Below are 11,381 nucleotides of genomic sequence, written 5' to 3'. Positions count from 1 at the left end.
CAACACAATAGCCAGAGCATTTGGTCTGTCACCCAGGCTGGAGTGCAGTGGTGCGATCTCAGCTCACTGCAACCTCCACCTCCCAGGTTCAAACTATTCTCATGCCCCAGCCTCCTGAGTAGCTGGGATTACAAGTGTGCGTCACCACACCCAGCTAATTTTTGTATATTTAGTGGAGACAGGGTTTCACCATGTTGGTTAGGCTGGTCTCAAACTCCTGGCCTCAAGTGATCCACCTGCCTTGGCCTCCCAAAGTGCTGGGATTACAGGCATGAGCCACTGCACCTGGCCCAGAGCATTCATTTAAATCAGACATACCATCTCATTTAAAACCCTCCAATCCTATTCCACTTTAAATAAGTTCCAAATCCCCCTACTATGATGCTGTGGGCCGAATTATGTATCCCTCACCCTAACCCCCTCCAAATTCTAAGTCCTAACCCTCATTGTTTCCTTCCAAATGCTACCTTCTTTAGAGATAGGGCCTCTGTGGAGGTACTTATGTTAAAATGATTTCATTTGACTGGGCCTTAATCCGATATGACTGGCATCCTTATAAGAAAGGCATACACAGACACAAGCAGAAGGCAGACCACATGAAGACGCAGGGAAGAGTCAGCATTCTACAAACCAAGGAGAGCAGCCCGGAACAGATCCTTCTCTCGCAGCCCTCAGAAGGAACCAACCCTGCTGACACCTTGATCTTCAACTTCTAGCCTTTGAACTGCAAGAAAATACATTTCAGTCATTTTAAGCCACCCTGCCAGTGGCACTTTGTGTGGCAGCTCGAGGAAGCAGATGCCTGCCACTTGCTCCTGGCTCACCTAAGCCACGGCAGCCACCTTTCACTTCTTTGCACATACTCTTCCATCTTAGGGCCTTTGCATGTGTGTTTTTTTTCTGCCTAGAACATTTTTTTCTTCTTGTTTTGAGACAGGGTCTTACTCTGTCACTTATGCTGGAGTGCAGTGACGTGATCATAGCTCACTGCAGCCTCAACCTCCCTGGGCTCAAGTGATTATCCTACCTTAGCCTCCTGACTAGCTAGGACTACAGGCATGTGCCACCACTCCCAGCTAATTATTTATTTATTTATTTATTTTTTGAGACAGAGTATTGCTTTGTTGCCCAGGCTGGGGTGCAGTGGCGTGATCTCTGCTCACTGCAACCTCTGCCTCCTGGGTTCAAGCTATTCTCCTGCCTCAGCCCCCCAAGTAGCTGGGACTGCAGGCATGTGCCACTATGCCTGGCTAATTTTTTGTATTTTTAGTAGAGATGGGTTTCACCATATTAGCCAGGATGGTATCCATCTCCTGACCTCGTGATCCACCTGCCTCGGCCTCCCAGCTAACTTTTTTTGTAGAGAAAGGGTTTTGCTATGTTGCTTGGGCTGATCTCAAATTCCTGGGCTCAGGAGATCCTCCTGCCTTGGCTTCCCAAAGTGCTGGGATTACAGGCATGAGCCACCACACCCAGCCTCTAGAAGAGTCTTACTTCCCTTCCTCAGTGCTCATTCCCTCTTATTCCTCCACTCTCAGCTTCATTTCACCTCTTTAGTGAAGGCTTTAATTCCTTTCTTACCTAAAGAGGTCCGCCTGTTGTTCTCTACCCTAACACACTGTAAATTTCCTTCATTGCACTTACCACAATGTATAATCAGACATTTCTTTGTTTATTTGTTGCTTTTCTGTCCCCCCTAGAGTGTAGACTATCAAGGACAGGAATTGCATCTGTGTTATTTGCCAGAGCATCTCCAGCATACAACACAGTTCATGGAACCCCGTGCGTGCCCAGCAATGATCAGTTGAATGACTAGAGTAGTGATTCTCAACCCTGGCTGCACAGGAGAGTCACTTGGGGGTGCTTTAAGGAACAATGATCCTTAATTTTCAACCCCCTGAGATGCTGAGTCAGTCCCATGCAACTAGATTGAGGACAAGAGGATAAGGGAAACCATTTCCTTTTCAATCTGTGAAGGTTTGTTACATTTATGGAAAACTTGAACTTCACCACAGTCTTACAGGAAGCATGAAATTGAGCCTTGAGTTTTTTTCTCAGCTGTCCAACTGTTATGGGCCTACAATTGTATAGCTCAGAGTGACAGAGAAGAACTTTGGGGTTGGGAAAGAATTGGAGCAACTTCAAGCAGGAACGAGGTGTGGCACCTTGGGTGCATCTCACTGGGTTCCGCCCATTCTATGGTGTTGGGGTCACTCTTCTGTAGAGCAAGATGCAGAAATGGCCATCTCTACTTTCCTTATGTGTGTATGTGTGGAGGGGAGGTTTAGTGGATGTCTGTGGTTACTGGAATTCTGTTTGCATTGCACTGCCCTCTAGGACCAAGGACTTTGGTTTTCAAGCTCTTTGGTCAAGGGAGAGAGAGCAGTCTTGAGTCTATCAGAACAGGCCCCTGACAAGTGAACAGTGTTGATGCCCTCCAGCCAAAGACCTCCAGGAACACACCCGTATTGAACAAATTGTGTTTCATGTTCATTGCAGCAAGGGAGGACACACACATGTGGAACCATGGAAGGTGTTGGAAAGGACTCATTATAGGATTTGGACTTTGGTTGTGTGATTTTGGGGAGAGTCCAAGCAAGCTGGGATGTGCACTGGCGTGGGTGCAGCCTGAAAGAGAGACAATTTTACCATTGACCCTCTCAATAAATTTTATCTATAAGGAAGGGAGGGAAAGCAGACTAGAGCGAGGCTAAAACTATGATTGGTGAAGAACACTAGTCACTCGCTTTCACCAGGAGAGGGTCATGTTTGGTATTTTGTGGCTTGAACAATGTTCCTGTTTTGTCTGTGTTCACATGTGATTACGGAGTCTTCTTTCTGTCCTGATTCATCATGACTACAGAGTGGCTTTGTCTAACATTGATGCTCTGTGAAATTGTTTATGTTTAGGAAAACACCAAGATTGACCTGTCAGTGCCAGGCCACTTCCCAGCTGTCAGGGGCTGCTTTCCTCTTTATCACTAGCTTTGGATTTGCTCCTTCCACTACTTTCCTCATGTAAAGTAAGGTAGTCCAGTGTGTTCACACAATTGAGAGCATTTATTACATTAGTCTCCTATCTTTTGTGGGGATAATCACAGCACCATGGTGTGGTAAGTGGCAGTAGAGTATGGTGGTTAAGAACAACTGCTCTTGAGGTTGGGCATGGTGGCTCACGCCAGTAAACCCAGCACTTTGGGAAGCTGAGGCAGAAGTATTGCTTGAATCTGAGAATTCAAGACCAGCCTGGGCAACATAGCAAGACCCCATCTCTTAAAAAAAAGAACAAGTGCTCTTTATTTAGAAAATCTTTTTAGTTGTGTGACCTTGAGCAAGTTCACTTGACCCCCCAGCCTCGACTCCCTCATCTGTAAAATGGGGGTAATAATAGTGACTAACTTATAGAGTGATTATGATGCACCAATGAAATAATGGATGAGGCTGGGTGGGGTGGCTCACACCTGTAATCCCAGCACTTTGGGAGGCCAAGGTGGGTGGATTATCTGAGGTGAGGAGTTTGAGACCAGCCTGACCAACATGGTGAAACCCCTTCTCTACTAAAAATAAAAAAATTAGCCAGGTGTGGTGGTGCATGCCTGTAATCCCAGCTACTCAGGAGGCTGAGGCAGGAGAATCGCTTGAACCTGGGAGGTGGAGGTTGAAGTGAACCGAGATCATGCCACTGCACTCTAGCCTGAGTGACAGAGCAAGACTCTGTCTCAAAAAAAAAAAAAAAAAAAAGCATGAAAAAACTTTTAGCCTGGTATCTGGCCAGCAGTTAGTATATACTATCGACTACCAATGATTCAATAGAACTATATGTTTCTCTGCTTAGTTTATCAGAGTTTGCCTTTGTACCTGTGATGAAGAAAACGGTGGACCATAAGACCTTGGGACCTTGGTTCCCTGAACCAAGCCAGGACAATTGTATTGTTTCTCCTGGAATTTTGAGATTGGACACCAATGTTTGTCATTCAGGGTTGGATATGTAGACTGGGAAGTGATTTCGAGCATCCTTGAGTGAACACTTTCTGCTCTGTTGACTTAGAAACTTGAGGTTAAAAAAATGTTATAGGAAACCATATTTGTTTGAATGTTTGTTGGAAAGAAAAGCAGAAAAGTAGAGAAAGGTGATCTTTTTTAATTCTTAATTTTTTATTATTTAAAATTTCTTTTATTTTAGGTTTGAGAATACATGTGAAAGTTTGTTACATAAAGATGTGTCACAGAGGTTTGTTGTACATATCATTACATCACCCAGGTATTAAGCTCAGTCCCCAATAGTTATCTTTTCTGCTCCTCTTCCTCCTCCCACCCTCCCCCATCAAGTAGACTCCAGTGTCTGTTATTTCCTTCTTTCTGTTTGTAAGTTCTTATCATTTAGCTCCCACTGATACGTGAGAACATGTGGTGTTTGGTTTTCTGTTCCTGCATTAGTTTGCTGAGGATCATAGCCTCCAGCTCCATCCATGTTCCCACAAAAGACACGATCTTGCTCTTTTTTATGGCTGCATAATATTCCATGGTGTATATGTACCACATTTTCTTTATCCAGTCTGTCATTGACAGGCATTTAGGTTGGTTCCATGTTTTTGCTATCATGAACAGTGCTGCAATGAACATTCACGTGTATGTGTCTTTATGGTAAAATGCTTTATATTCCTCTGGGTATACACCCAGTAATGGGATTGCTGGGTTGATGGTAGTTCTTCTTTTAGCTCAGAAAGGCAATATTCAAAGACAGGAGAATAAACTGGGGTGAGAGAGAGAAGGAGTGAAGAAAGGAGAAAAGAAGAGAGAAGAGAGAGGAAGAGAAGGTTCTATGGAGCTCTAAGTGTTCTATCTGGTCTGCCCTGAGTTAGTAGAGGAATAAGAATAAAGAAAAAAAATGTTGCTAGTCCTCTACGGCCCATCACACACATGGGTGAATCAAATGGGCAAAGCAAGAGTAGAATTTTACACCACCATGCCGTAAACCTGGATTGTTTTGACTGTTGAGCATCTCCTCTCCCTTTTCTTTCTTTCTTTCTTCCTTTCCTTCTTTTTGTCTTTCTTTCTTTCTCTTTCCTTCTTTCTTTCTTTCCTTCTTTCTTTCTTTCCCTCTCTCTCTCTCCCTCCCTTCCTTCATTTCTTTCTTTCTTTCTTTCTTTCTTTCTTTCTTTCTTTCTTTCTTTCTTTCTTTCTTTCTTTCTTTCTTTCTTTCCTTCTTTCTTTCTTTCCCTCTCTCTCTCTCCCTCCCTTCCTTCCTTCCTTCCTTTCTTTCTTTCTTTCTTTCTTTCTTTCTTTCTTTCTTTCTTTCTTTCTTTCTTTCTTTCTTTCTTTCTTTCTTTCTTTCTTTCTTTCTTTCTTTCTTGAGGCAGTTGCTAAGGTTCAAGGTGAAGGGATCATGGACTTCATCACTCAACATGAGAAATAGGTTACAACCACCTGTCCTCAGCCTCCCAAGTAGCTGGGACTACAAGCATGTGCCACCATGCCTGGCTAATTTTTTAAATTTTTTGGAGAGACTGGGTCTCACTATGTTGCCCAGGCTGGTCTTGAATTCCTGGGCTCAAGTGATCCACCCGCCTTGGCCTCCCAAAGTGCTGGGATTGCAGATGTGAGCCACCGGGCCCGGCTGGTGACACTGGTATTTTTAAAAAGGTACTCAGTGATTTCAATGTGTAGCTAGAGCTGAGAATCACTCCTTCAGACTAATAAAGAAGGTCAATGGCTATTAATGCAACTTCCCTAAAGAATTAAGTTAAAGTCTATGTGTAAGTTTGTCTCTTGTCAACATAGAGTCTAGTTTACTTCTAATTTTGATTATAAAATAGGAAAGTACTTTCCTATACTATAAAAAAGTTTGCTTTAAAAGTCCCAGGACTGATTTATTATGACCTTGAGATTTAAAAACATTTATTATTGGAAACCATGTTTGTTTGAATGTTTATTGTAGAAAAGTCCGTTTTTCCTTTTAAGGTCATAGACTAAATTTGTTACAGGAGGTTGATTTTGTGTTCTAAGCCTGTGATCATTAACTGTTTTCCAGCTCTACCAGGTAGGGTATTGAACCTTTTCTTATTTGATATTCAAATAAATTCTCCTTTACCAAAATGTTATTTTGCAAATAACTAAGTGACTCTAATGGATTAACTTTAAAATGCAATGCCAAATTTTGATTTTCCATGAATGAATAATTTGAAAGAAATTTCTCTGTTCACTACATATACGCCAGAAAGAATATCAAGCTTGGCTTTTGATACATTTTAAATTCCTGGTTCAAGTTTCTTATGCAGCCAAACTGTTCTCAGTGACCTGGGCTTCTGTAAAATGTCCCTGATTCCTTTCATAAAATGCTTAGTTTGGCTTATGCTGCTCGAGTGAGTTTCTGTTACCATCTTTGATAAAGACAATCATTAATCCTGACAGCAGCCTTGCAAAGTGAGTCTTATTATTCCCATTTCACAGATGGATAGTCTGAGCTCTTGGGTACTGGGAAACTTGCTCAAGTCCATACAATTAGGCACTGGTAGTCCCTAGACAACAACCCAGATCAGATCTACTTGACCCCAAAGCTGATGAGTTTCCACCCTCACAGAAGGTCCTAATATGGCACATTGCTTTTTTTTTACATTGGGATATAATTCATGTCTTATAAAACTCACCATTTAAAAGTGTATAATTTAGTGGGTTTAGTGTATTCTCAAGATTTTTCAACTATCACCACTGTCTAATTCTAGGATGTTTTCATCACCCCCCAACCCCAGACCTTCTACCATTCAGCTGCCACTCTTTCACTCCTGTCCCCCAGCCTCTGGCAACCACTAATTTACTTTCTGTCTCTATGGATTTGCCCATTCTGGGTATTTGATATACATGGAGTCATACAATATGTGGCCTTTTGTGTCTTGGTTCTTTCACAAAACACAGTGTTTTCTAATTTCTAATTTCTACATTTCTGTTGTAGAATATATCAGTACTTCATTTCTTTTTATGGCTAAATAACATTCCATTGTATGGATAGACCCCATTTTGTTTATTTATCTGTTTACAGACATTTTGATTATTTCCACCATTTGGCTACTATAAGATACATTTTTAAAATAACATTGTTATAGAAGTCTCATTTTCCAAATTAAACAGAAGGGCAGGTCCTGTTTCACACACTTTTTTTTTGTATTAAAAATATATGAGGGCTCTTCCAGTTGCTATTACTGGGTAGCAAATCACACCAATTTTTAGTGTGATAAGCCACAATTTTATTACACTCACAGATCCTGTAGGTCAAGAATCAGACCAGAGAGAGTGGCTTGCTCTGCTTCATGATGTCTGTGGACTCAGCTGGGAAAACTCAAAAGTTGAGGGTGACTTGATGGCTGGGGACTAAAGGCATCTAGAGGAATCTTCTGTCACATGCCTGTATTTCATACTCACTGTTAGCTGAGACCTCAGCTAGCCAGTCAGCCAAAACGTCTGCATGTGGCCTCCCTAGGTGGTCTCTTCAGGTGGGCTAATTGGACTTCCTCACAACACGGTAGCTGGGGTCCAACAGTGAGTGGCTCAAGAAAACAAGGAGGAAGTGCATATGTTTTTTATGCTCTAGCCCTGGAAATCAAGTGCGTGTTTTCTGCTGTAATCTTAATGATTGAGGCAGTTTCTAAGGTTAAAAGGGGAGGGATCACGGACTTCATCACTCAACACGAGAAATAAAAGGTCACATTATGAGAGCATGTGGTATGAGAGATATCACTGTGGCCACCTTTGGAAAAAAAACCATCTGCCACAAGGACCTTGCACTGGGCCTGTGACAGGTATCCAGTAGATCCTTATTTAATTAAATATATTCATGCTTATCAACAAATTACATATTGGCCTGCCTGCTTGTTTGTTCATGAATCCATCTCCTCCTTCAGAAATGACCCCTTCCTGGGCATTATTCTAATGCTTTTATTTCTTAACTTCTGCATTTTCCTAGCTTAGGCAAATCACCTTACTTCTCAGAGCCTCAGTTGTCTTACCCATGTGGACAAACACCCTTGTTCCCACTCTACAAAATTAGTTTGGGAATTCAATGGGCTAAGGTATAAATAGTGCTTACTTTAGATGTTGTTTGGAGGTAAATGTTCAATAAATGATAACTATTATTATTGCGGTTGTGATTACCTGAATGTAATCCCCATTCTCTTATGCTTTTCAGCATCCTGTCTGAGCCTTTAAGATGAGGAACAAATTATATGTGAGGAGAAATGGCAGAAATTGGAATGCCTCTGCTTTTTGATTTCCCATTCCCTTCCATTTCTCTTATGAACAAATAAAGGTAAGGAAATCCTGTCCTGTGGATAACTTCCCATTGACTTGCAGAGAGCTCAGACATGCCATGGTAGATATGGATACTGTTTTGTTTTTGTTTTTTGAGATGGAGTCTTGCTAAGTCACCCAGGCTGGAGTGCAGTGGCACGATCTCAGCCCACTGCAACCTCTGCCTTCCAGGTTCAAGTGATTCTCCTGACTCAGCCTCCCGAGTAGCTAGGATTACAAGCACCTGCCACCACACCCAGCTAATTTTTGTATTTTTAGTAGAGACAAGGTTTAACCATCTTTACTAAACAGACTAGGCCCGTCTTGAACTCCTGACTTCAAGTGATCTGCCTGCCTCAGCCTCCCAACGTGCTGGGATTATAGGTGTGAGACACTGCACCTTGCCAGTGGTGGATATTGTTGATTTAAAATAATATAAATAATAAATCTCCAATCTCAGGGAAGTTTCCATAGTCCTAAAGTCAAAACTTCTGATCTTGCCGTGTGCTTGAATTATCCTCAATTAGAGTCCCTGCTGCTGTTGCTTGTCGCTGTAATTATTCTGTCGTCGTTAATTCAATGAAGCCTATTAACCCACATCAGATAGTGTATTTATCTACAATGCATGTTACCTGCTCCTCTAGATAAGACAGCTGTCATACTTCAAGTCTGCTGTCTCTTTGTTGAGGTCCAATATTGTCAGTTTGCAAGTGTTTCATATACATTACAGAATCCCCATTAATGGTTGATATGATTGGGCTTTGTGTCCCCACCCAAATCTCATCTTGAATTACATTCCCTATAATCCCCACATGTCAAGGAAGAGACCAGGTGGAGATAATTAAATCATGGGGGCAGTTTCCCCCACGCTGTTTTCATGACAGTGAGTTCTCACGAGATCTGGTGGTTTTATAAGGAACGCTTCCCTCTTTGCTCAGCATTTCTCCTTTCTGCTGCCTTGTGAAGAGGATGCCTTGTTTTCCCCTTCACTTTCTGCCACAATTGTAAGTTTCCTGAGGCCTCCCCAGCCATGCTGAACTGTAAGTCAATTAAACCTCTTTCCTTTATAAATTACACAGTCTCAGGAAGTTCTTTACAGCAGTATGAAAATGGAGTAATACAATGATGTTCTTATAACTTCCCAAAGACTGGAAGGTTTGCTGGTCTTATGAGATACTGAACTGGAGACAGCAGAAAAATGCTTCCTCCTGATGTTGTGAGCAACCTCCTCTCTTCTTCCCTCTCTCCTCTTCTTCTCTTTCTTCTGTTTTCCCTTCTAGGAGCCAAGAGCATAGGCTCTGGAACCAGCCTGCCTGGTTTGAATCATGCCTGTGCCTGGGGATCTTGGGCTGGTTGCTTGGTTTCCCTGAGCCTGTTTTTTTCATCTGTGAAAGAATCACAACCCTGTTGTGAGAATTTAATGTGCTAATCTGCATAAAGCACGTAGACCCCTGTCTGGCTCATGCTGGGAGTGTAAGTGTGGTTATTTCTTCCTATTTTCTTCCCTCCCTTCCAAAGGAAGAAAGTCTCTGAGATGCGTGTCTTATGTGGCATATGCTGGACTTGGTGCCTGGGGTTCATTGGCAGACTAGTCCCTCTGGTACCTCCAGCAAGGAAGACAGATGTTAATTATTAATTGATACCCATTGTGATAAATCCCACAAGGTACCATGAATGGGTATAACAGCTCCCTTTCTGTGGAGGAGGTAGAGGTGATCATGGAAGGCTTCCTGGAGGAAGTAACATTTGAACAGAGAACTGAAAGATAAAATACTTCCAGGAGGAGTGTGTGTGTGTGTGTGTGTAAGTGAACATCAGAGCACCTCCAGCAGTGGAAACAGTGTATAGGAAGCTCTGAAGTAGGAAGGATCCTCTGTTAATGGGTTTTTTCTTTTTTTTCCTCTTCGAGACAGAGTCTCACTCTGTTGCCCAGGCTGGAATGCAGTGGTATAATCTCGGTTCACAGCAACCTCTGCCTCCTGGGTTCAAGCGATTCTCGTACCTCAGCCTCCTGAGCAGCTTGGATTACAGGTGTGTGCCACCATGCCCCGATAATTTTGTATTCTTAATACAGACAGGGTTTCTCAAACTCCTGACCTTAAGTGATCCGTCTGCATCAGCCTCCCAAAGTGCTGGGATTACAAGTGTGAGCCACCGTGCCTGACCCATTAATGTTTTGAATAGGTAATACTTTTACATGGTCCAAATTTCAAAAAATACAAAAGGATAAACAGTGAAATGTCTCTCTTTTTCCATTTACCACCTTCCCCCTACCTCTATCCCTGAAGCAACAAATGAACCAATTTCTTTGGTATTCTTCTAGAAATATCCTATGCATACATAAGCAAAATGTGTGTGTGTATGGTGTATATACACACTATATATAGTGTGTATGGTGTATATACATATATATACACTATATGTAGCATGTATATGTGTATATATACTATATATAGTGTGTATATGTGTATATATACTATATATAGTGTGTATATGTATATGTGTATATATATAGTGTGTATAGTATATGTATATACATATCCACATTATATATAGTATATATATGATATTCACATATCATCTCCCTTTATTTTTTAATATGAAAAATATTTTTCTGTTATTGGTTTTTTCACCTTTCTCTTAAATATGTATCTTGGAGATCCTTCCTTATGAGTACATAGTTAACTTTCTTATTTTCTTTTCTGAGTGGCAGAGTACACCATGTAGTACCCTATAATTTGTTTAAGCAACCTCCTACTGATGGATGTTTGGGTTATTTCTACTCTTCTGCTATTATTTAAAAAAAGCTGGAATTGATTATCTGATACTGATACTGGTGCAATTTGCTCATGTGCAAATGTGTCTGTGGGATAAATTTCTAAAAGTGTAATAGTTGGGTCAAAGGATACACTTTTCTCCATAGACGTTGTAAAAAATTTACACTCATCCCTCAAGGAATGTTTGAGTTCCTATAGTTGCATCAAGCACCATGTGTTATTGAGTCCTTTTTAATTTTGCCAATCTGATAGGTGAAAATTGACATTTCAGCATATTTTTAATTTGCATTTATCTTACTCTGAATAACAGAGCATGTTTTCATT

Source organism: Pongo abelii, chromosome 18 (assembly GCF_028885655.2).
Source record: "Pongo abelii isolate AG06213 chromosome 18, NHGRI_mPonAbe1-v2.0_pri, whole genome shotgun sequence".
In the NCBI taxonomy this organism is placed as follows: domain Eukaryota; kingdom Metazoa; phylum Chordata; class Mammalia; order Primates; family Hominidae; genus Pongo; species Pongo abelii.
This window is presented reverse-complemented; position numbering follows the sequence as displayed.